Raw genomic sequence first — 27,301 nt, 5'->3', positions numbered from 1 at the left:
ACATTTCAAATGACAAATAGTACTTTGAGAAGATTATGAGACTGTTGGTTTTTATGTATATGCAAAAATATGAATTCTCCCTTATTTAAATGTACCAATCTGATGTGCTTAGAAAAAATTCTAAGTGAATGCAGAAGTGATTATTAATTACATGAATATGTTGAAAACACAAAATTTGTTTTCTTTATTTTGTAATCAGATAGTTATTTTACTGAAATAAATTCATAAGTTAGTGACAAACAGGTCCTTGCAAACATTAGCAAAAGTGAATAATTAACTATATGAATTACTTAGTCAACTTTAGTATCCTTTATATACAAACAGACATTGAATAAAATGTTTTCACTTATCTAGACATCACCTACTTATCTCTGTGTCAGAGTTTGCTTTTTTCAGACCTGATTTATTTTGAACTTGTTTATATATTTGTATGCAGCAGAGAAATTGATGCAAAAGTAATCAAATGGGTAAAGAATATGGCAAGTCTCTATACATTTAAAAATGCTTTTGTGAGTAAAATTAAAAGGTTTAAATTCTGTGTCATTCAGTAGGCCTTTACTCAAGTTTTTAAATAATGGAAAAATTTAAAATAATTTCTGATACTTGGGTTAATTATTAAAGATATATTTGCAAAGGTTTTTCTCCCCCCGCCAGCCCATCTGGCCCTGTGGTACAGTCATAATGCAGAAACATTGACATCTCAGTTATTTCCATGGTAACAAATTGATGTCAGGATCTCACATTTGACTTCACTGCAGGACCAAATAGAATTTGGATTACAGGGGTGGGTTGTGAGTTCTTATTGAAGCACAGATCTTTAAGAAATAGAAACGTCTTGGGAATATTTTTAAGCTTTTACTTTTAAAGAGGATAATAAAAACTGTTCATAATCTTTCTCTGCATGTGTATATATAATCAAGGCCATTTAATATCTGTCACAATTACTACTAAGTGTTGGGATCTGGAAGCTGGAGACATAGTATAGCAATTAGGAACTTGTCTCGCATGCTGACCTAGATTTCGTTCCCAGCACCTCATATGTCCCCCTGCCCTGAGTAGTAAGTCCTGAGTAAACCCTGAGTACTGCCAGTATTCACATTTGCTGTGACTCCAAACAGACCAACTAAACTCCTACCTAACAGGCAGCAGCAGCAGCAGCAGCAATAACAACAACAAAAACAAGAGTTGGTGTCTGGTTTAATGCTTGACTAAAAATTTAGGAAAGAAAAAAAACACAAGAAGTTGTCAGTGGTACTGAACAGTCAAATTCCAGAATCATATTTTGTATGAAGAGTATGGGTGTACATTACTTCAGCTTGAAACGGTTTCCCTCAGTCTTTGATTTTTCATGTGATAGTTAATCTGCCACACTGTATAGATGGCATAGGTCGAAGGATTTTGGTGGTTCTTTGCTCTCTTTCTTGTCTTATCTTATGCTCCTCTGAAGAATTATTTAATATTCTGTTACTTCTTTTAGATAGATATAGCTTACTCATTTTCTATTACTAGTTCTTATGAAAAACAACTAAATTAGATTTTTATGAATTAACCTCTTTGATTTTTTCTCAGTTCCACAAGAATATGTAAGATGTGGTAAGTCTTTTCCCATTCTATTTCATTTTGGAGCCATAAAGTATTTGGAATGGTGGATAGAAATTGGTCATTTCCTGTTGTGCTTGGAAGGGACCATGTGATACCTAGATGGAACTTGGCTCTCCTTCTTGACAACACTTTTTCAGCCCCCATCAGTCACCTTTAAGATCTTCATATTCAATTCTGTTTAGATTGGTGCCTTTTTAACTCGATTATGTCTTTTCTGAATTTCGGCACATGGTAGATACTTAACTCTGATATATTGAAATGTGTGTATTTTCAAAACTTTACTAATTATCAGAACATTAATGGTTCTTCATTTATCTGTGGGATCTTGAGTTTTTAAGTTTCAAAATTTTTGCTCCTTTGTTTTATGGACTGAGGTTCATTACAAGCAAACTTGAAAGATATGGATTAGAGATGTTCCCAGAATCTCTTTTAATTTTTTTTGATGATTATGTTCCTGCAGTGGGTCATTTATAGATGAGAAAGCACCCAAGCAAGCCTTTCTTAAAACTTAGTGAATTAGGTAATTTGGTTACGGTATAAATTGCTTATGAACATTTTTCATTCTGGTACTTTTATACCACCCTGAGTATAAAAGGGTTCTCCTATAAAATGTATTTATTTGTCTAATACTTATTTAGCTATACCCTGTGGCACTTAGGGCTTATTCTGGCTCTGTACTCGAGATCACTCCTGGAGGTGCTTAAGTGCTCATATGGGATGCTAGGGTTGAGTTTGAGTTGGCTACTATCTATCTATCTATCTATCTATCTATCTATCTATCTATCTATCTATCTATCTATCTATCTATCTATCTATCTATCATCTATCTATCTATCATCTATCTATCCATCCATCTATCTACTTATCTATCTTTTCAACTTTTGAAAGCATTTTCTTATTCTATTGTTTTGTGACACCGAAGATAAATATTCATCTCTTAAACCCTTGAAAGGATTTTCTTATGCTGTTGTTTTTGTGATATGAAGGACTAAGATCCAGAGTGTGACATGTATGAGTCATGCACTTTACTGTGAGCCATTTTCTTTATTTTGAACTGTAAATTAGAATTTAAAATGTCACCAAAAGGTGGTCAAATAGCACAGTGGTAGGGCGTTTGCCTTGCAAACAGCCAATCCATAACGGGCAGTGGTTCAAATCCTGACATTCCATATAGTTCCCTGAGCCTGCCAGGAGCGATTTTTGAGCACAGAGCCAGGAGTAACCCTTAAGCGCTACCGCGTGTGACACCCCCCCCCAAAAAAAACACACACACAAAAAGTCACCAAAAATGTCAACTTGAGTGGGCTAAGGATGTGTCAGCCAGGATGTTTCCAGAGGAGATCAGCATTAGACTTGAACTAGTGAGCTAATGGAGAAGATGACCTTCCCCAGTGACAAAGTCCAGGGTTCAGATATGGCAGGGGCTGGAACATTAGTACTGGGAGTAGGGCTTTTGCCTTGCAAACACAGTGATGCAGACTCAGAATTTTTTTTTTTTTTTTTTTTTGCTTTTTGGGCTACACCTGGTGATGCTCTAGGATAACTCCTGGCTATGCATTCAGAAATTGCTCCTGGTCCTGGGGGCCATATGGGACACTGGGATAGAACCAAAGTCTGTCCTGGATCAGTCGACTGAGTGCAAGGCAAATGTTCTACTGCTGTACTATCCTACTGTTGCTCCGGCCTGCAGGCTCAGGTTTAATCCCCAGCATACCATTCTGTTACTTTAAACACCTCAAAGAGAGAAAAAAAAAAGGTAAGAGCATGGATCAGTTTGTTCTATACCTGAGCTGAGATACTGTACTGTACTCCCCTACTTTTGCTTTGACCTGAACCTTAGGACCCAGACCTGATCTTAAACCATCTGCTCCACACAACTCATGGGCTTTATGATGCTGAATTATTCATGGACTCCCTAGATACCATCATACAATGGCTGATTGTGAGTTTTTTTTAACCCCTCTGTGATTGTGGGAGCCAATGCCTACAATACATCTTATACAAGAATAAATGTTTATGTATGTTTATGTATGTTGTGTATGTAAAATACAGTACAGGTATGTATATTTTTAGGATAAATAGATTATATTTACCCATCTTCCATTCTACAAACCAATAACAGTTTACAGAACAGGAAAGTGATTATAAACTAATATAAACATCTTGTCTACTTTCTGTTTCTTTGGCCAGTCCTGTTTTCATGGAGCCATCAGTTAGGTTCTTCCCTTCCCATGAAATGGCTAGCATTTTATTTTTTCTTTCGTAGCACTTCAAACAATAGAATGGGAATTAACTATAACAGTGTAATATTTGCTCTTGCTTTGACCTCTCAAGGGTTTGCCCAGGCTCAGGCTTTCTGTTCTGTGCCTGTTCTGTGCTTACTCCGTGCCTGACAGTGTGGTAAATGCTTTCTGTGCTTTATCACAAAGGATTTAAATAGCCCAAGGAGATAACTACTCTTGTTCTTCCCATAGAAAGGACAGAGTGGGAGAGATAAAGGCCTGGGCAGTAACATATCTAAAGTTATATCCTAAAAATAGATGATAAAAAGGGATTTGAATCTGTTTCTGGAGTTCTGCACTTGCCAGTATGGTTCATCTCCCCTGCCTCCCCCTTCTATTCTTTACAAAATCTATTCATTTTTTTTTTTTTTTACTGTTTTCACTGTTAGAAAGTAATCTTATTTCCAAAATTTTAAAACATCTCATTGTAGCTCCTAAGTGGTAGTGGTGGTTTTGTACCTCCAAGGATTCCTGCTTTCAAGGTCAGAGAAGCAGAAAATTGTAATGAGTTTAAGAAGAAAATGAGTGTGCTTAATGATAAGAATGTATAATGAGATTTTAAATGAGCAAATATACTCATTTAGGGTATACTTAATTTTTTCCCATGCAGCTTAACTGCATTGCAATAAAAAGTCGCTAATTTAGATGAAATGTGTGCAACACCTGTCTGAATTAACAAAGTCTGAATCGCAAAATGATTTTATTGAAATTTAGTTTCAATATTTTTCTGATATATGTAATTATCCTGTCAATTAGTAACTGAGAAAACAGCTTCTGGTTTACTTACTAAAATAGTTATTTTACATTAGTACTTTGTCTTCAATCTTGTGTTGTTAATTGACTTCACAAATAATTTAATATTTTAAGAGCTCTTTACAAAAGCTTTCATGTATAATGCCACATTCAGTGAAAAAAACTGCAATAGGATTACTATAGGGCAATATGGCTGTTTTGGCAAAAGCTGTTCTTTTGAGATATTATAGAATAGTATTACATTAAAGATCAAAAAACTTTGATCTTTAGACATACGTTTTGAATTTTCCAAATTTGTTTAGTAACTTCTGATTTTGGGTTTTTGTTCTATTACTCCTTTTTTCTTTCTACCAATCCTTCCACCCAGTGATCCACATTTATATTTATGAAACATATAACTTTCTGTATGTTTTAAGCAGATTTTCTACTTTATTATAGTATTTTGGGTGGTCATTTAAGAAGTTCATTAAGTCTTCACTATAAAATGTACATTCCATGTGTGTTTTTAAATCATTTTGAAAATGTGGTTAAAGTGCTGATTGCATTCATTTTCCAATATTTTGTCAGTATTTGTCAGTTATTCTATAATAGTTTCCATAATTGATTTAGGAACTGTAATGATTGAGTATAATAATCATATAATTGACTGGGAACTGTTTGAAGACTATAGTAGATCCCTTCTGTTCTCTAAATTCTGTTTATAATTAGACCTCTGAAGATTGTAAATAATGGAACTGATTTTTTAGTATAGATATTTGAGATTAACTGTCTTGAGCATAGAGAAAAGCTATTTTATAAGGAGATCCGGGTTATTAGATGCTTAGTTATTCAAAAATCATACTGGAGTCATTTCAGCATTAAGAGTTAGGAATTTGATTCTACCTTTTTCACCTATTCTCCTCCTGTCTGTTACCATTTTCCATCTATTTTCTTCCTATTCCCTCCCCCCTTTTTTTTTTTGGGGTAGGTAAAATATTTACTTTCTCAACTGCCCTGCAAAGGTGTAGGCAGATCTCAGGACTCTGCTCACACAAAGTTCTGCACAATGGCCAGCACCTTGGAAAAATCGCCTTCCCGTTTGCGAGGCTGGTGGGGATGGGTGTCTTTTTTTTTTTTTTTTTTTTTGGTTTTTGGTTTTTGGGCCACACCCGGTGGTGCTCAGGGGTTACTCCTGGCTGTCTGCTCAGAAATAGCTCCTGGCAGGCACGGGGGACCATGTGGGACACCGGGATTCGAACCAACCACCTTTGGTCCTGGATCGGCTGCTTGCAAGGCAAACGCCACTGTGCTATCTCTCCGGGCCGGGATGGGTGTCTTAATGCGAGTCCCCACTAGGTTCCCGTGGTCCTCAATGAGAGCCACGTTGTTAGTGTCAAACCTGAGGATTATGTAGGGTCGGGCATGTGGTGCCCCACGATGAGCGCCTTTTTCTTCTGTCCCTTGATGGCCAGTAGGACACGATCACCCACTTTAATCACTCAGTTCTTGTTATAGACGTGGATGCAGCGTGGAGTGCAGTGGCCTGGGGTGTTCCCCAGGGCGCTTTTGTCCACGTGCAAAAACCGATGTCATTCTCTGACTGACACTGAGGCTCCCGGTGGCCCTGAAAGAGCGTGGGCTGAGGGCTATGCTGACAAGGGTGCCAGGGCCCTGGAAGTCCAATAAAGCACAAGCCAGAGGGTCCTGAGGTGGCAGATCTTCTCTTGCCTCCTTGGAAGAGCCCACATTGAACCCCACAGGCCAAGTCTCCTATTCCTACTTAATTCCTCCTCTTCCTTATTCTGTACTCCCTCCCATTTCAAGCCTGTATCATACCATTTTATGCTGTGTTCTTTAGTTTTCCTTTTCCCTTCCCTCTTTCTGCCTTCTCTCTCCACCATTCCCCTCTTCCTTAGAACTCTGCCCCATAAGCTCTCGTGGTTTGATCTTAAGGGATGTAATAACATTGTCTCACATCGACTGTGCAAAGTTTGACTAGTGACTTTTTTTTACAACATGTTGTATCTCCTCCCTCCTCCCCCAAACTATACAGTTCTCAGGGGGCTCTGTTTCTAGGCGATTTAATACCAAGGTCCAAGGATGTAGAACTGTTTGGGCTCTATTCTATTGTTTTAGGAATAACCCTGAAACTACCCACCCTAATATTTGGCAGGACTCCAGGACTGGATCTGCTGTTCTTAGACTCTGTGTGATGTATTCTTTTTGCAAACTTTATCATAGTCTACAAATTTCAAATTTCAAATAGAAGTGATTTATGGAAAGAGTTCTCAGAGGTACATGGTTATTTTTTTGTTAAAATACAAAGGTGAAGAAACACCCAAAAGGTGATGTGAAAATAATAATATGATCGCTAATATTTATTTAAATTTATTCTGTACTTTATGATTAGACCTTTATATTCATTAATTCATTTGACCCTCTTACTCCATGAAGTAGATGAAATAAATGAAGAGGAGCCAGAAACTGAATTTCCTACTTGTCTAAAGTCATAAGATCAGCAGAGTGTTTGTGTTTATGTGTGTGTGGGGGGGATGCAGGGATAGTTTGAGACTCAGGATACAAATCCTTAGTTAGACCTACAGTCTGTGTACATTCCAGTTTTCTGTTTCTTAACAGATTAGGGTACTTTATATATCTAATTCTATTCTGTGTGTGGATTTTGTTTTTCTAGTTCAATTGTGAGCAAATAAATGGAATACTTCTGATTTTCATCTTCAGATTGTGTCATTAAACAATAGACATGTATAGTTGTAAATTGTGATTACTATTTTGAATATAGCTAGTGTTGCAAATCAGCCCTTGGTAGGGCTCACTGATGGAGGGATGGAGGATGAGGTCTTTCTCCTCCAGCTAGGAGCACTCGTCTGTCACCCCGTTCAACCGGTGGTTCTGAGGTGAATGCGGCGGGTATAAAGCTAACAGGCAGTCAGGCTTCAGAAGATATCAGCTTTATTCAGTGGACATGGCTGAAGCCAAAAGCCCCAGAATCAGCCTCAAAAAAGCCCCTGCCTTCCACAGACCCTTGCTTTTATACATCCGAATCAGGTACCACCCTAGGGTGGGAGCAGAATGCCAGGTCACACCCTAGTGTAGTGCCCAATCACCGATCAGGGTAGGATCAGTAACATCATAATCCCATGGAAATGTTTACATACACAACAGCTAGTGTTTTCCACGTAGTTAAAATGTAGTTCCGAAACCTGTACGTTACCATTCAGCCATGATGTTTTCAGATTAATTTTTAGGAGATTGTCTCTTTTTTAAATTTAGTTAAGGAAGTGAAAGGAGCAGTATTTTACTGTGAACTTTGAACTGCAGCTACCCGATTGCATAGTTTTTATTCTGTGTGTATGTGTGCACATGAATATGTGCATATCCAGAAAAATATATGTGAGGCATGTGTTTTACCACAGAGCTACATAGTATTTACTCTTAAAGCATATTTTATTGATCAGGTAGATTAAGAGTTAATAGGAAATAAAGTACCTTTGAGAGCACATATGCAGAAACCATTCCATGTTGTTTCAAAGCTAAACCAGTTGACCTACATAGCAATGAGCAACATGAATTTTAGAGAATGTGGTCCAATTAACTTTCTCAGTGTCAGAAGTTGGCCATATCATTATAGCTTGTTTCCATTTTATAGTTACTCCCTAGTGTTAAACAAGGAAAGAGTAGGTGTTTGTTAAGCAAGATCAGCTCAGAATTTTACTATGATATTTCAGTTGGTGTTGCTCATTATTGGGAAGGGAACACTCAATGAAAGATATTGCATATCTTATTCTGTGTGGTATAAGCTCATTATAGATAGATGCACAGCTGCAACTTTAGAAAAGGAACCTTCTATTATTTTCTACAATGATTAAAGATTACATGTTACAGGTTTATGGTTTTAACATTTTTAAAATTTAGAACTTATGAAGAGACTGCAGTGAATGTTCACACTACTCATAAGGGGAAATGTGGTATGCAACACACTGTGTAAGAGTTTATTTAACATTCAGTATGAGCCATATTTAGGGGGACTGGCTCTGGTATGGTTGAAAACCCTGACTGTAAGTAGATACTTAGAATTTAAGACATTATTGTTCAAAGGTCCACTGTACTTTCAGTCAAAAGAAGGGAGGGCTCAGATGGCTGACCTTACTTCCTTATGGGTTGGGGGCTTTTATAAAAGTGAAAGACACAGAAAAGTTACAAGAAATATAATAGGTGAAAATCAGTGGTGACATTTGAACTGGTAACAACACGCATTGTGAACTGTTACAACAGTGGTGCAGCATGACATTCACAGTACCTCTGTATGTTTCAGACATTTTTGTAGGGTACTACACTCAACTTGTGGTCAGCTAAGTACTTGAATTTAACTTCACCAGTCATTAACCACCATTTACATGGTGCTTGGGTTTCTTAGGCTCTTTGTGTCTAGGTAAGCATTTAAGTAGAGATTTAGCTAACACACACACACACACACACACACACACACACAGTTGAAAATCACTCTATAGAATAAAGCAAGCTTTTCATTTAAGTGATTGGTTCTAAAAATCCATTTATGAACTATTTTCTTCAGTTTGGGCCAATACATGACTATGCTCAGGGCTTGCTCCTAGCTCTTCACTCAGAGATAACATTATTTCTGGCATATCTGGGTTTGTGGGGTGTCCAGAATCGAAGTCAGATCAGTTCTACGTAAGGTAGTCACCTTACTGCTGTCTTTTCTCTCCAGATCCTCCATTAATTCTCTTTAAAATTATTTAACTGGGCCGGAGTGATAGCATTGAGGTAGGGCATTTGCCTTGCATGCAGGCATCCCATATGGTCCCCTGAGCCTGCCAGGAGCGATTTCTGAGTGTAGAGCCAGGAGTAACCCCTGAGCACTGCCAGGTGTGACCCAAAAATCAAAACAAACAAACAAACAAACAAAAAAACAAAAAATAAAATTATTTAACAATATGTTTATTTGAAACTATTCTTATTAAGGTACCAGGGGTACCTTAAGGGGTTTATAATACTGTTAACCGTATTTTTTAATGCATACATCTTTCCGATACACCATTCGTATCCAGAAAGCCTGCCTGTCACAAGTGTCCCAAGAATTCCTTCTACCCTAGATAAGCTCAGTTTTTTAAGCAAGGTCTTCAGTTCTGATCACATTTACCATTTGTTGTTATTTTATTTCTTTTTAACACCAGAAATAAAAGCAAAACCTCTCTCTCTCTCTCTCTCTCTCTCTCTCTCTCTCTCTCTCTCTCTCTCTCTCTCTCTCTCCCTCTCCCCTTTCTCTCTCACAATGAAGAACTTTATTATATTATAACATAAAACTTGTTTCAGGTGTTTTTGTTTTTGTTTTTTGGGACAGATCTAGCAGCATTCAGTTATTACTTCTGGCTCTGCACTCAGAAATCACTTCTGGCAGAATAACAGGAATAGAACTTGGGTCAGCCTTCTGCAAGGCATACTTCCTCCCTGCTGTGCTATGGCTCCAGCCCTCAAAACTGGCATTTCTTTAGATATTTTTAGAATTTATGTTAATATCTATTTCAACAGAAGTCAGCTGAATGAATAGCTATCCTGCTTCTGCATGTAGTCAACTATGACACTGTTTTAACTTAGCATGTTGGTGGAATAGAGACTGGCACACATCACAAAGAACAAGAATAACCAGTGCTGGGGTGGATGAGGGTAGAAAGGAACTCTTATTCACTGCTGATGGGAATGCCACCTAGTCCAGTTTTTCTGGAAAACAATATGGTTGAAAAAAACTGTAAATTGAGCTCTCATATGACCCAGCAATACCACCTCTAGGGATATAACCTAAGAACACAAGATAAAAATGGCCTCTGCACTCCTATGTTCATCACAACACTATATACAATAGCCATAATCTGAAAATAACCCAGATGAGTGGGTAATAGAATACTATGCAGCTGTTAGGTAAAATAAAGTCATGAAATTTGCCTATACATGGATGGACATGGAGACTATTATACTGAGTGAAAAATGAATCAGAGGGAAGGAAATATAGAATAGGCTCACTCATATGTGGGATATATGAAAAATAAGACAGTATGGTAATAATATCCAGGGATAATAGAGATGTATGTCAGGAGTACCAGCCTCAAAGCGACAACTAAATCAAAACACTAACAGCACTGACAGCTACCATGACAATGATAGAGAAGCAAAATGTCTGTCCCAGAATAGGAGAGAGTGGGAGAGGGGGAGAGAAATGAGAGATATTGGTGGTGGGAAAATTGCACTGATGAAGGATAATGTACATTCAATGACTGAAACACAACTATGAACATTTTTGTAACTACAATATTTTAAAAAAGAAATTATTAAAAAGTAAATGCTAGGTGTAAAATATCCCTCAAAAATACACAGTTGGAAGAAGGAGGTTTATTTTATTTTTCAATTTTTTTTTATTGATTGAGCTTCTTCCATTTGCAGTACTATTAATGATGCTTTCCAAATAATTGTGGATATTTGACACAATACTGAATATTTACAGATTGCTATTTCTTAAAAAATTAATTTCAGGGGCTAAGGGGTAGCACAGTGGTAGGGTGTTTGCCTTGCAAGTGGCTGATCCAGGGCGCACCTTGGTTTGATCCCTGGTATCTTATATGGTCCCTCAAGCTAGGAGTGATTTTTGAGCACATAGCCAGGAGTAATCCCTGAGCGTCACCAAGTGAGGTCCAAAAAGGCAAAAAAAAATATAATTTTTTTTTTTAGTATCCTTTTATACCTTTCATCAATATATTTAGTTTTATTTTAAAGTACATTGGTCCATTTTAAACTTTGTATCAAGCCATACATTGGTCAGTTAGAAAATTATGTAGCACTTTCAGGTATTGACACATGGCATTATATAATATCAAACACTTATATTTGTTAATATCAGAAAATATTTTAAGTGTTGGGAAGCTGTCAAGCTCATGATGGTGGATATAATTTTCAAGATAATAATTTTCACTTAAAAGCTCAATTTTTATCATTGACAACAGATACTGTCAGTTATTTTCCTTGAAATGACAGGTTCACTTGCTCTTTTTTCCGAAACTGTCACTCATTTCCACTTCTGAATAGTTTTTCTTCAGTCATTCAAGTGAAAAGGAGTATTTCATGGAGAGTGGCTAGTTTACTTCATCTTCCTATCTCAAAAGCACTTTTTGGGAGACAAATATACCATCATATTTAGATAACTAATAAGTGCTTTTTGCTCATTTTTTCTTTGTTGCACTAAATATTCAAGTGACAGATACTGAAGGGTTGTGATTTTTCAAATGTGATTATTTTATTTTTATTTTAATTTTCATTCTAACACTGTGCTTTACCAAGTTGCTCATAGTATATAGACATCTAAGGCATTAAATGTTCAAACACTAATCCCACCACAGGTGTGACCTTCCCTCACAAGTGTCTCCAGTCTTCCTCCCTCCAGAATAACCTGCCTCTATGCAGACATAAATTTATTTCATATTGCTTGTTACAACACAAAAGCAAATGGGATTATCAAGACTTAGATCTGGGGCTGGAACTGTGGCACAAGCGATGGGGTGTATGCCTTGCATGCACTAACCTAGGACAGACCACGATTCGATCTTCTGGCGTCCCATATGGTCCCCCAAGCCAGGAGCAATTTCTGAGCGCATAGCCAGGAGTAACCCCTGAGCATCACAGGGAGTTGCCCCAAATCCAAAAAAAAAAAAAAAAAAGACCACCTTAGATCAATTTGCATCTATTTGAAAAGATTGTTATATCTCTCCATGGTGAAACTAAACTCAGTATTTAAGGATTAAATGGGCTGTAGTTGCTGATTATTGAACCTTACTTTGTAACTTTCCCGTCAGATTTTCTGTGATACTGCTGGGTTGAAATTTTATAAGGCATTTGAAGTGTTATGTCACCATGTGTATCCTCACAGTCCAGGATTTATATGCCTCAAACAAATAATATGGCATGAAAGTTTCTTGTAGAGTGTAGGGAGTGGCATTGGAATGCTGTAACTCTTGCAGGAAAGGGACTCTGCCCCAGATTTCTCCTCCCCCTTTCTGAGAATGCCATAAAGGTATTAACCAGGGCCAGAGTATGTTGAAGTATTTGGTGGTCTTTATTTTCTTTTGAATTGGTTGTGATTTTAAATGATTTATTTAGTTTGGTTTCGAGATCTCACCCTGCAGTGCTAAGGGCACTGCACTGGCTCTGCACTCAGAAATTACTCCTGATGGTGCTTGGAGGGACCATAGAAGATACTGAGATTCATACCCAAGCTGGTGTTTTGCAAGGTTAATTATTTTGCAAGATTAATTTTTTTTTAAATTGAATCATTGTGAGATACACAAAGTTGTCAAAGTTGTTAATGGTTGATTGGGTTTCAGTCATAAATATTCCAACACCCATCCTTCATATCACAGTTTCCACCATCAGTGTCCCCAGTTTCCCTCATGCATCCTCCCCTGCTTTTATGGTATACATATATATACATATATATATATTAATTATACCACACACACACATTCAAACTCACACTCAACAAAGCTGCATTTTATTTATTGTGACTGCACATCATGAAGAGTCATCATGAATGACTATTGGTAAAATGTGCTTTCTATGTTTTAAGTCATGAAATGACATTGATAGCTAAGCCATATAATTTGCATCATTGCCAGAGATATAATTGTGTCTTAATATCAGTATGAAGCTACTTTTAAATTGGACATTCCTAGGTTTGGTAGGAGCTGATTTTGAGTAGCATTGACTTAGAATGGTAGTCATGTATATATAGAACCATTGTGCTCATAAATAAGATAAATTCCCTTGGTATATATTTTTTATGATAGATTTCTTTCTATGCTTGAAAATAAATGGTTTTGTTTAATTGGCTCATTAGCAGTTAAAAAATTAAATTGCTATTAGAGAGAAGGGATAATATGTTTTTAATTTTCAAATAAATTATGTATAATAATGTCCCCCTAAATTTCTTAATTGGGATTTCAACAATTATCATAACTACACATATATTCTTAGAAATAAGTATGTTTTGAGTAAGTTACATACTTTTCCTATGCCAAAGTAGTATTTATTTTCCTACATTATAGTATAGCACTTGATTTTACTTTTAAGTTGTAAGTTCCTTGAAGATGAAGCAAATAAAATAACTCAGGCCACCAAGACATTTGTGTTAGGTACTATGGAAAGAAAGATGTTATATTAATCATAGAATATGTTTTACTTGCTTGGAAGTATGTAATGTTTCTATTAAAAGGCAGTCTATGTTTTTGTGAAGATATTTTTTATAAGAGGGGAGTTTGGTCAATCCTGATGGTGTTCAGGGGTTACTCCTAGCTCTGCATACAGGATTCACTGCTGACAGGCTCAAGGAACCATATGGAATGCCAGAGATCTATCCAGTTGGCTATTTTTGAGGCAAGAAAGTTCCTTACTATACTTGCTTTTGCTCCTGAGATACTTCTTTTTATTAAAAGAGTATGTCTTGATTCTCCATGCTGGAGAATGACATTATTTTTTTCTTCTACTTGTAAACAGTCATTACATGTCCTAGCTTCAACAGTAATGAGCTGGTGGGTTCTTCAGTAAACTCAATGAAAGAAAAATAGTAACTAATTTTCAAGGGTTTTGTAAAGTTTAATGAGATACTCCATGTTAAGGTTTAGTATGGCCTGGCATATGGCATATGGTGGATACTTATAATAATATAACTGCTATTAATTTGTCCTTAACAAAATGCTTCAGTAAATCATATAGCAATCAGTCTGCGATTTAAGTTCAAGGCATAATTCTTATTTCACAGAGTTTGTGGAAAATATTGGTCTACTTGTCAGACCTCCTACTTCCAGCCTAAACCTTGCTTACTTAAATCGTATAGATAATGATTTCGAAATGTAATGCTTTTCAGGCCTTTCCCAGTAATATGGGCTAGTAAATTTTTCTTTTCTTTTTTTTTTCTTTTTTTGGTTTTTGGTTTTTGGGTCACACATGGCAGTGCTCAGGGTTTACTCCTGGCTCTATGCTCAGAAATCGCCCCTGGTAGGCACAGGGGACCACATGGATGCCAGAATTTGAACCAGCGTCCTTCTGCATGAAAGGCAAATGCCTTACCTCCATGCTATCTCTCCAGCCTCAGTAAATATTTTCTAATTCCTTGTTGTACATAAAATATGGTTCCAAGTATTTTGTCAATAAAAAAACTTGAAACTGAAATTGTCTTTAAGAAGCTTACATTTTACCGTGATACATAAGACAACTATTTTAAATAACCATTCAAAGAATGTATATTTAAATAAAAATATCAAGTAGTAGTTGGTCTTTTCTCATTGAAGCTTTTGTTTTTCTGAGGGGTAAAAACCACGAGATTGCAGTTGTTAGAAAAGGCCTTTGTTAAAAAGGATGTTTTGCCCATTTCACCCTACTGTTTGCCTTAGTTTTCTTTGCAAGCTAGAACAGGTATTAAAGATGAAGTGTTCTGGTGGGAGCGGCAGCCCAGGGCGCTTGAAGCATTGCTAATTTCATACCTTGTAATTTAGTTAAATTGAAACATAACTGCATTTAGATGAATGGGCTGCTAGTTTTCCTTCGAAAAGCAAACATGCCAGCCTTTCATTACTTCTTGTCTGTGCTGTGGCTTCTGTGCTATTCTGATCTGCTGTTTACACATAATTGACATGCTATGTTGGTGCACACTTTTTTATTTTGAAGGAAAAAAAAATCTTTTTAAAAAATTAGGCAGGCTTTCCATAGCATACGTTACCCACCATATTACATTTGGAAGTGAGAAAGCAAGTGAGACTTGTATCTAGGCAAGTCAGTGTTCTTGTAGAAAATGGTTTTGCACTTGGCTCCTGCTTTCGTAAACCTGGGAGTGAGTAAGTGACACAGTAGGTCTGATTACAAATACAGTTTATCTTCATTTGGAATCCATGACTTGTATTAAATTTAATTACTTCCCCTGTGGCTTCTATTAAATTTAATTAATTTCCCTGCAGCTCGCATTGTGGAGGTGCTGTTGCTAAATGAAGGTGATTGCTAATTGAGGGAATTTGCTCAAAGAGGTTTCACCCTTTTTCTTGTTTATCTGCGAATCACTTATTCAGCCAGACGTCTCTAAACCTTTGCAGGTTGCAAAGTTGTACCAGGAGTTCATCTGCTTTTCATACTTGAATCTGTACATTTCTTTTCCTACTTTTTTGATGTAATTTTATGTGTTTTTGATGAGAGGCCAGCTTAGTGAAGAAAATCAGCTTGGTTTTAACCTAGACAAGATAAAACATGTTAGGCCTACCCACACATGGAGGTTTTTGGCATCTGTACCAAGGTTAATTGCTTGTTAGTTCCAGAAACAGAAAAGGAGAAGCAAAGAACTCCGTTTTGTGACCCATCTCACAGTCATTGGGGAAGTTTTCTAAAATTAGCTATTTTAATAAGGCTCATCTGACTCAGCTCTTAGAGCTATAGTGATAAATAAACATTAATATACATTGTGATGTAAAGCAAAAAAATCATTCAGAGCATTAATAAAAATAAGTTTTCATAAATGCTTTGGAGTTCTTGTCACCATTACTTTGTTTCTCAATCTGTCAAATGCTAGGAAGAAAAAAATATATCATCAATAGAATACTCAGTTATTGTCTTTTAATCATAATCTAAATGAAAAAATTTTTTTGTTTTTGTTTTTTTTGGGGTCACAAATGGTGCTCAGGGGTTTCTCCTGGCTATGCACTCAGAAATCGCTCCTGGCAGGCTCAGGGGACCATATGGGATGCTAGAATTCGAACCACTGTCCATCCTGGGTTGGCCACATGTAAGGCAAATGCCCTACTACTGTGCTATTTCTCTGGCCCTTCCAACCTTTCTGTTGAGGCTCTATGGCCTTTGTGAGCCCCAGTGTACCTAAGAGGACACTATAGAAAATTACATAAATTGGGCTGCATAGCATGAGATTATAGGACCACCTGGTAGGGAACTAGAGGAAAGAAACTGTTTGGAATTGGGCCACCAGTTGGAAAAAGTTAAAAAAGGAGGCTCTAATGTGATATATTTGCTTCCGAATTTATTTAGAGTTATCTCATTTCTTCATCTCCAGGGATGATTTATCTTTAATTTATAGTTCTGATCATTTACCTTTCCCTAATTTCCTCACTTCTTGCTCAGTCTTGTCTCCCTTTCCTCTTCCCAGCCTACTCTTTCTCTAATCCCTCATTCTTTCCTTACTTCTAGTTCTCTTCCCCATTTCTCATCTTTGCTGTCACTTCTTCAGGCATCTAGTAAAAGGAACAATAGACTTTTGTATTTAAATAGCTGTGTTGGTTTTTAACGATTTCACAGGGCTTATTTAAAGACATTGTATTTACACTCTTATCTGCTTATGGAATTACCAGAATATTTTTTTCCAGCCACATTTTAGAGATATTTTTTGCGTGTGTGCGTGCTTGCGTGTGTGTGTGTGTGTGTGTGTGTGTGTGTGTGTGTGTGTGTGTGTGTGTGTAATGTAGCTTCTACCAAGCTTTTAAACTGTAACTCGATTTTCCAATTTTTGTTCTTTTGTTTTTGGATCACACCGGTCAGCGCTCAGGGGTCACTCCTGGCTCTGTGCTCAGAAGTTGCTCCTGGCAGGCTCGAGGGACCATATGGGATGCAGGGATTCAAACCACCGTCCTTCTGCATGTAAAGCAAATGCCTTACCTCCATGCTATCTCTTAGGCCCTGATTTTCCAACTTTGTTTTTCAAACAATTTTTAAAATCCTGAGCTTTACTGTTTTGCTAAAAATATCCATATGCTTATGTTCACTATCAGAAATTGATTTGCTTTTATAATAAATCTTAATTTTTTGTCTCAATTAGTGATTAAGGTTCCTGATCATTACTTACCCAAATGCCATACTAATGTACTGGCTACACTAATTAGAGCCACGGAAATGCAAGCATCAATCAATGAAGATATTAGAGCTTTTCTTTAACCCTTTCTGAGCCTCTGTCACCTTCCACTCTCTTCAGTTTTTCTACTCAGGACCTAATGTGGACTTTGCAATAAGGTTACCCTAGGGTAGCCAACTTTTGCACAATATCAGTTTGAAGATTTTATTATTTTTGGCCACGATTGAAGGCTGACTCTTAATCTCTGGAATCCTAGTGAGTGAGAGAGAGAAGCAACATAGCTAATCAGAATGATACAGGTGGCAGGAGTTTAGAAAAATGTAGTTATAGTTTATCGGTCTAAGCACTTAGTTTTCTGCGCAGGAGAGACTGTGGCTGTGTGGTTGTGGTGGAAGGTCAGAAGGCTTGTGATTGTTTTTGAAGCCTCCATAGTTGGGGACCCAGTAAGGCTTTCCCTAATACTCTCTTGCCCAGCTCTGTGCCTGCAGTTTTCACTGTTCTAATCTTCTGACATTCTGCTGCTGGGCCAGTTCTGGGGACATCAGTGGTGTTTAGGGTTTCATGCTATGTGAAAGATCAAACTGGAACTTTTGTGCCAGGGGTCTTTGTGCCAGCCACAGACTCCAGTTTTTCCAGCTTATTTTCTAGGTTCTGTGGCATGTTTTTTTTTTTGTTTGTTTGTTTGTTTTTTGAGTCACACTCGACAGCGCTCAGGGGTTACTCCTGGCTGTACCATCAGAAATCGCTCCTGGCAGGCTCCGGGGACCATATGGGATGGGGGGATTCTAACAAATGACCTTTTGCATGAAAGGCAAATGCCTTACCTCCATGCTATCTCTCTGGCCCCTCTGTGGTGTATTTAAAGCTTGTTATAAGATAGTCATCAAATGCCAATTTACTTGGAATATAGTTTCCTTGAGAGAATGCTGAGGGCCTGAAAATAAACATGTTTAACACTATAACTGCTATGGTCCAGTTGGAAGGAAGAATAGAAGAGGCACAGGATGAAAGAGAGAAGGGTCATAATAAGGATATAGTATTGTATAGAAAAATGAGTGATGGGAGGCATAGCAACAGATAAATTATTTGTTGCAACTCAGAGAATTCAGTGAGGAAAGTTCACCTTTTTGCATTTATGGCTCCAGAAGTATAGCATATTTAAACTTTCATAAATCTGCATCTCTACTCAGAATCCTAAGTAGTGTTAGGGAATATTGTGAGGGCCCATCCACCAATATTCATTATTGCCTAACCATTTACTTTTTTGACATCTATTTAAATTAATATTCAGTATTAGATGTCTGACTTTTGAAGAGTCCTTGGTTGGTCTGAGTTTGGAAGCCCGAGGAATCAGAATGGTTAGTTAATGCTTGCTCTTTCTGTAGCTACTGCTTATTAATAGTAACTGGTTTGTTTGAACTGCTTCCTGGCAATTTTTCTGATGGCTTCTATTTCCATTTGGTGGAAATAAAAAGTACCTTCTTAATCTTTTATGGATAAAACCAGGTACCTAATATTCATATATGACTGCATGTCTGTTTTAATGACTAATCACTGATTACCTCTTAGAAGGTCAAATATAGGAACACTGTTACTATTTTTTTTGTGAGGAGACCATGGGCTTTATTATACATTTTATTATTTTGTCTTTATGTAAGATAGATATGCTTGACTCTTTAAAACAATTAAAAAATATTTGAGAGACAAAACCCAGCTGTGCTTAGGAATTACTCTTGGCTCTGATTACTCAGGGCTTCACTCCTGGCAGTTCTTGGAGGACCATATGCGGTACTGGGAATTGGATCCAGATTTGCTGTATTTGGAAGTATAGACTCCCCACTCTACTATCTGAATGGCCCAGATCTGCCTGACTCTTCAATACAAACTTTTCTATGCTATGTAAGGACAAGCCATAAAGCTTCAGTCTAATAGGGTTAGGGTGACCTTAGGGAAAAGAACTCTATTTGAACTCTGGTTTTCACTTGTATGAAATTAATGCTTTTTGTTATTGGTTTGTCAGAGTTATAATCTTTATTATTACAGAGCAGCCATCAACCTATCCCCTCAAAAAAAAATAAACCCACAAAAATGTAGGCCACATTGATGTAGCTCTTTGTTGATGATTGTTTATGCCAATAATGTATTCTTCCTGCACTGTCACACTGTCTAAAGCAGGGGCCTCAAACTCACCTTATGTGGGGGCCACAGGAGGCAAAGTCGGGGTGAGGCAGGGCTGCATAAGGGATTTTGCTTACCAAATATTTGCAGTAAAAAAATCGCATTAGTAAGAAAAAAATCGCAAAAAATCGCATTAAACATTTGCATACTCCAAACGGAACTGCTTGGGGTATGCTAATGTTTAATGCAATTTTTTTCTTACTAATGCGATTTTTATTGCGATTATTTGGTAAACAAATAATCGCGAATACTGCGATATTTGAAGGCTGGCCTCGGGCCACAAAATGTTGTATGGAGGGCTGAAAATGGCCAGTGGGCCGCGAGTTTGAGACCCCCCTGGTCTAAAGCTCTCTGTTCACTTTTTTCCTTGCTTTCTGAAGTAGTATCACTTGCAAAATGATTCTGGTGATTAAGTCTCTTTAAAAAACAATACTGGATGCTTTTTAGGCATTTGATTGGTTACGTAAATTTTATATTGTAGAGATAAAGTTTTTTTCACATAAAATTGAGTACAGAATTGGGGATATGTTTCTTTTTTTTTTTTTTTTTTTTTTGGTTTTTGGGCCACACCCATTTGATGCTCAGGGGTTACTCCTGGCTAAGGGCTCAGAAATCGCCCCTGGCTTGGGGGAACCATATGGGACGCCGGGGGATCGAACCGAGGTCCATCCTACGCTAGCGCTTGCAAGGCAGACACCTTACCTCTAGCGCCACCTTCCCGGCCCTGGGGATATGTTTCAAAGCAGTAGAATACAGGCCTATGGTCTGTGAGGCCTGAGTATTATTTTTTCATCCCAGTGTACCCCATACAAGTGTCCCCAACACTGCTGTGAGTGATTCTCATGTAAAAATGAAGTACAAAATTTTTAAACAGGAGATTTGCCCAGTGATGGACATATTAAATAATGCAAATGATAGAGATGCTATGCTTTTTAAATCTTTTTTGATTAAGTTGTCAAATATCAGACATTTGACCACACTTTGTGTGGGAAGGAACTAGGTCTACTCTCCTATGTTCTGGAGGGAACTTTAACAATGCCAAGCAAACACAGATGGGTGCTCAAGGGTTAATCTTGGCTCTTTGCTCAGGTGTTATTCCTGGCAAGCTCAGGGAACCATATGGAATGCTGGGTATTGAACCTGGGCTGTGCTATCACTCTGGTCCAAAGTATTGTTTTTTAATTGCAATATGTCCAAATATAGTTAACTACTGAAATCATTATAGTCCTGTCATCCATGAAATGTTCTCTAGCTGTTTTTTTAAAAAAAAAATTGAATACTGAGACAATGCCTTATATATTGATGGAATGTCTACAAGACATTTAGTAAAGATTATAAAGAAGTACCTGCCAGCCTGTACAATGTGCTAACAGTCCTGTTCATCAAGCTAGAAAGTAATGTATTCATATACTTATTTATACAAACATAAAGTTATTTTTCTAGATGTGCATGCATATGTATGTTCATTTATATGTAGAAACTTAGATTCCACGAACTGCAAATAGTTACAGTTAAGCTGTGGAAGGAGAAATTTTTCCTCTATTTCTTTTAATGTTTCTTCTGATTTCTGAAACATGAGATGTATTACTTGCTGAACTCTTAATTTTAAAACCCTACTTTAGCATGAGTTATTGCTTTGTTTGCTTCTTAATACATATCTGAAGTTTTTAATACATATCTGAAGTTTTGGGAGGAATCTCATTTTGCTGTAGAAGAAAGGAGGAATAGCACAAGAGGGGAAACATCCACTTTCCAGTTGCTTCAGGATTTGACCCCACACACCACATTTTTGGAATCCGTGGGAGAGTTGAAAACTGGGGATTAGAATAGGAGCATTGCAAGAACCTGGAAGTCAAAGTGCAGCAGAGGTTAATTTAAAGATTATTCAGGTAATTCCATGAAAAGCAGATAAGAGGATGAGAATATCCTTCATTTTCTGTTTTTCCTCTAAGAAGAGTCAGAATTTTAATAAGGCTCAGCATCAGAATTTAAAGGGATAGTTTGAATTAGCACATATTTGAGGTATAGTATAGATCAAATATATTTAATCGCTTACTCTGAGAAGTTTAGTAAGGCTTACAGGTTTACATATCTGGTTGCAGCTGAAATTTTAAGATTGAATCTTAAAACTTAGATAGACAATTTGGAGCAACATGTAATCATTAGCAGGATCAGACACTCTGACATCATTTTGTACCTGTGCTGTTTGGCTTTTTTTTTTAAAAAAAAAAAACTGAATCATAGAACTTTGAAATATGAATCATAGAAATTTGAAATCATAACAGAAAACAGAAATGTAGTGTTACAGGAGAATCTTTTATCATAAACCTATTCTGGTTTCTATTCTAGATGAATTATACTAAGGTGCATTGCTTTAAACTATTTTTATATTTTATATTAATTTTAATTTTATAAGTTTTTTAAATCTGTATATGGACGCACATTTTAATAGTGAATGAGGCTACTTGTCCTGGACTAGAACTTATTTATGACTTTGGGAATACATTGGTGAATCAAGCTTTCTGATTGAAATTATTCTTTTATAGATAGTACTGCAATTATTTTATTAATTCACTTTTCCCTTTCAATAATTTCATAAGAAAATACGGTAAAGTGGTAGAAGGAATTATTTTTTTTTGTTCAGTTTTTTCTCTGTGACATTTAATTCCTGTTTAGTAACTATCACTATTTAAGGTTCTTTTATGTGAGGGACACACCACGTGTTGATCAGAGGCTCCTTCTGGGTCTGTTTTTATGGTTTGCTCAAGGGACATGCAGTGCTAGGGATCAAACTCTCACTTCAAAGCATGTGCTGAGTCCACTGAACTCTCTTCCCTCACTGTATAATGGAATCTTGCTATCTAAGAATTTCTGTCCTCTTTATTTTTTGACTGCTACAAATACTTAGATTTTTTTCACTCTAACTTGGTACCTTGGCAACTCTAGTCCACTACTCATATTTCTTTAAGTGATAATACCTTGTTTCTAGGAGGGAAATAGCCTTTTGATTTGATCATCCAATCAAAGAAAGCAAGATGAAAGCATAAGACAGTTGAACGTCGCCGGACAAAGGTAGAGCAATGAATGGTGACTGGCTTTCCTCCATTCTCTGCTGGTGGCAAGTAGCCAGCTGCTTTTCTTAAATAAAATTTCTCAGTGCCCTGGCAGTGATTAAGCACTTTCTTAGAGAAACCCTGGCTTGCAGTTGCAACTTCAAAGAAAAAACCTACAGTAGCAGAATTATGGTTTAGTATTGATGTATAAGAGCAGGTAAAGTGAAGAAAAGCCAGGACTTGGCATCCACTTAAAAGTGACATGTCAATTGTTCATGTATCCCCTCACTTGGGTGAGAGGTGGACAAGTTAGTGAGAGTTATCTTCAGACAAGTCTGTCTTTCCAAAATCTGTGATGGGAAGTGTTTTAAATAAGGAAGAGAATTATCTGGACATAAAATGCATAAAAATCCAGGGGCCAGAATGGTGGCACAAGCGGTAGGATGTTTACGTTGCACGCAGCTGACCCAGGATGTACCTTGGTTCCATCCCCTGGTGTCCCATATGGTCCCCAAAGCCAGGAGCGATTTCTGAGCGCATAGCCAGGAGTAACCAGGAGTAAACCAGGAGTGTCACTGGGTGTGGCCCTAAAATGCATAAAAATCCTGAACTTATATGAATAGCCACAACCACCCTGGCCAGTGATCAGAGCCTTTTATAGGATCCATTCACTCATTTTTCTCAAGGTCTGTATGTCATGTTATCTGTGGCTCCATCATCTAACCAGTAACATTGCTTTATATTACTTTTGGAGAGATCTTCATTGACTCTTTTTTGGGGGGGGTTTTGGGCCACACCCGGTAACGCTCAGGGGTTACTCCTGGCTATGTGCTCAGAAGTTGCTCCTGGCTTGGGGGACCATATGGGACACTGGGGGATCGAACCGCGGTCCATCCAAGGCTATCGCAGGCAAGGCAGGCACCTTACCTTCAGTGCCACCGCCCGGCCCTCTTCATTGACTCTTAACTTTCGTTTTATTTAAAGTCCTTCAGCATCTTCGTTGCAAGAACATATTTATCATTATACTTTCTATTGACTAGGTAGATGTTAGGAATATAGCATAGTGGCTTAATAGTTTAGGTTATGGATTCTAATGGCACGAGATTAAAATCCCTCTTCTACGTAGTGCTTTAGGGCAAGGCAGACCTTACTCTGTGTCTTTGTTTCCTATGAAAAGGAGAAAGTAATACTTTCCTTATAGTGTTGTTGTGAGATTAAAATAAAATAATGATGTTCTCAGCATATTATTTTATGTGAAACAGTTACTCAATGATGGTTAGCTTTTATTATTTAGCTGCCATGTGCCCTTTCATTCATGTGTCATAAATAATCTCAGTGGATGAAATTAGTCAGTATATACTCAAAGAATGGGGAAGAAAAGACATTTTAGAATAAGTAGCTCCACATCAGTGTTTAAAGTCGGCAGAAATGCCAGAAGTTGTCTTCAGGAACTTCATATATTTCCTAAGGTATCTCCCTCTTCCACAACTTTTCAAATTTGCTTTTATTTAAGCTCCAGCAGGTAAGATTTATTTGTAAGGGATTCATTCAATGGAGATAATTTTACTATTTTATTGCTAATCTTGCTAGTCTGCCAATTTTAGCTTGTACTTTTTAAAATGCCTTTTTCTTGGTTTCTTTTGGTTTCAGGAATCAAATCCAGGGCCTAATTCATTCCATTCATGAAAGCATGTGCAATACTAATACTACATTTCTGGACCTAAAACTCCCTGTTTGAGGGGTTAGTCATCTCTTATGTAATTTTTTGATGAAGTACAAATTGAAATCCCTAAAAAATAACTTACAGGTCATCTTTTTGTGTTTAGTGTAAGCATACCTCCTTGCCATTTTACATGTGAATCTCTAAATTTTTAAATAGAAATATGGCCTTTTATGAAATCATGCGATTTGCTGCTCTTTTGGATTGATCTAGACTAGAGAATATCAAGCTGAAGAATTTAGTTAGAGGGGAAAAAATCAACAAATAATTTCTCTAATATGAAGGATATAAAGAAGTATAGTAGGGGAATAACAGATGGCCAAAGACAGTAGAAACAAAGAACATGAGAACTGGTCTTCATTAGGAAGGATGCTTCTGAGACTGGGTGTAGGTGTTAGGACAGGAAAGAAAACACATGACAATTATGGAGAGAAGTGTTCACTATAGAGGGTGGAGGGAGTCCTGAAAAGTGGTTAAGTGCTAGGTATGTGACCCTATCAGAAGCAATATTGTATATAACAGTGTCCAAAATTCACAAAACAAGTTTGTCTATTATGCAGGAAGGCTGCTGGATGGGAGGGGAAATTAGGGTACAAGATGGAGGCAAGTGGACATTGGTGAAAGAAATTAGTGTTGTAACATTGTATGCCTGAATCCAATCATGAATAACTATAATTCACAGTGACTAAATTGTACTGTCTTTTTTTCCTTTGATTATTCAATTATTTGGCTTCTCTTTTTCAAATATGTCTGTTTATTATACTGAAATTTATATTTTGGTATGATTTATTCGAGTCTAATTTTTATTAGAATACTTATTTATGTCCAAGGAATATGTTAATTGGTTGTTTTCTTTATGATTTAGAAATGCTGGCCCTTTTGCAAGTTTTTGTCGAGCATCACATAGTCGCCGAATATTGCAATATTAGAGGAATATATTCCTACTGTACAGTTATGATTGCTCTTCTGTTCTTTAACAACCAACTCTGTGGCTGAACATTTTTCCTTTCAGTAACGTGAAAGGGATTGCTTTAAATATACTCATTAAGAAGATAGGAAACTAACACTGAATAAAATCCTCAGGTTCTAACACCAGAACACTGGAGCGACATGGGTCTGGAGAATAATTCACAGGCACACACATGGAGAGAGAAACGGGTTTTCAGGAGTTCCTCCATGTTTGCCCTTTGCTCCTAAGAAGCAACCAGCCTCATGGAGGAACGGAAACGAAAGATGGCGTCTTCCTCCCAATCTGAGGGAAATGACTACATCTGGAGGTGGGACCAGGTAGTCTCAACACCAATACAAGGTGCTACCTTCTAAGATGTTCCAAATCAATGAGTAAAAGGTGAATACTGGGGCCCGGAGAGATAGCACAGCAGCGTTTGCCTTGCAAGCAGCCCATCCAGGACCAAAGGTGGTTGGTTCGAATCCCGGTGTTCCATATGGTCCCCCGTGCCTGCCAGGAGCCATTTCTGAGCAGACAGCCAGGAACGCCGGGTGTGGCCCAAAAACAAAACAAACAAACAAAAAAAAAAGGTGAATACTGAGTGAGGTAGAATCAGACCAATCCCATTAATCCTACAAAATCTTCATTTTTTTTGGATAACTTTTATCCTTTGATTTAAACTGTTTGTTTGACTCTTGGGTTTTGCTCAATTTCTCCCATGGTGTAGTATAAATTTCATTACATAACATGAGCTAATTATGTTGAGATCATTTTTACATTAAAATAATAACAACAGCAACAGCAGCAACAACAACAACAAAACTCCACACTAAGGACTGGAGCCATACAACAGCGGGTAGGTGTTTGCCTAATGCGGGTTTGATCCCTGTCATCCCATATAAGGGCCTCTGAACCTGCTAGGAGTAATTTCTTAGCACAGAGCCAAGAATAACCCATGAACATATCAAATGCACTCGGTTATATATATTGCAGCAGGTGGCCCCCCCAAATAAAACAGAAATAACAAAAATTCCATACTAGTAGTGATCAATGTGTACACTGTGCCTCCCTTTAAATAATCACATCATCACAGGACTAATTACTTTAATGCAAGTTATTTTATTATACATATGTCGAACCTTAATGGATACATTTAGGATAACCTGTTCTAAGACAAGATTTTGGAAGTTGAAACTTGGAAATTGTTTGGAAGATGATATTTGGGGGTCTTAAATATTTATGATAAAAATGAAAATTTGAATGCATAAAATTATTTCCCAGGTAAAATAACCAGTTATTCTGTTTATTTTGGAAATGGTCAGTAAAAGATTTTAGTAATTTAGTTATTTTTATTTTATTATTTATTGGGACCAGATATTGAATCCAGAGTCTCACAAATGCAAAGTAAGTGCTCAGTCCATGAGCTGATCTCTGTGTCTTTGATGTCATTTTAATTTATTATTTTTGTTTTTTTTACACAATACCTTGTGTTGATCAGAACCATATCCCCCTGAAGTATCTCTCAGGCCTAGCTTTGATTTGTTTTTTTAAATCTCATTGGGGTGTTGTGTGTTCAAGTAGCAAACAAACTCCCATGCAAAATCTCACTTAAAGCTTCCATATGTATTTAAAATGGCCCATGATTGACTCATGTAACAAGTACATAAATGGAATTTTCAGGAGTTAGTTTGACCAAGGTCATGCTTTTAAGCTGGGGACTGCTCTGTTACTGCGTACACTCCTGTTTTACTATGCACTATATGGCATATCTTTCCAAAAATGGTGCAGGGAAAGTTCAGAAGTTAGCTTTGTTTTGGTAGAAGTCATTTTGAAAGCGAGTAATAAGGCTTATCTTGGAAAGTC

General features: G+C 37.2%; 1 protein-coding gene and 1 pseudogene across 4 annotated transcripts in view; one reads left to right on the top strand and one right to left on the bottom strand.

Annotated features, from left to right (window-relative positions):
• The window catches only part of PTPRK (protein tyrosine phosphatase receptor type K), a 559,851-nt gene that overhangs the window by 71,287 nt on the left and 461,263 nt on the right, over window positions 1-27,301 (top strand). The window lies entirely within an intron of this gene.
• On the bottom strand, window positions 5,664-6,205 carry LOC126006149 (39S ribosomal protein L14, mitochondrial-like; annotated as a pseudogene).

This window comes from Suncus etruscus, chromosome 4, assembly GCF_024139225.1.
Source record: "Suncus etruscus isolate mSunEtr1 chromosome 4, mSunEtr1.pri.cur, whole genome shotgun sequence".
NCBI lineage: Eukaryota > Metazoa > Chordata > Mammalia > Eulipotyphla > Soricidae > Suncus > Suncus etruscus.
This window is presented reverse-complemented; position numbering and strand designations above follow the sequence as displayed.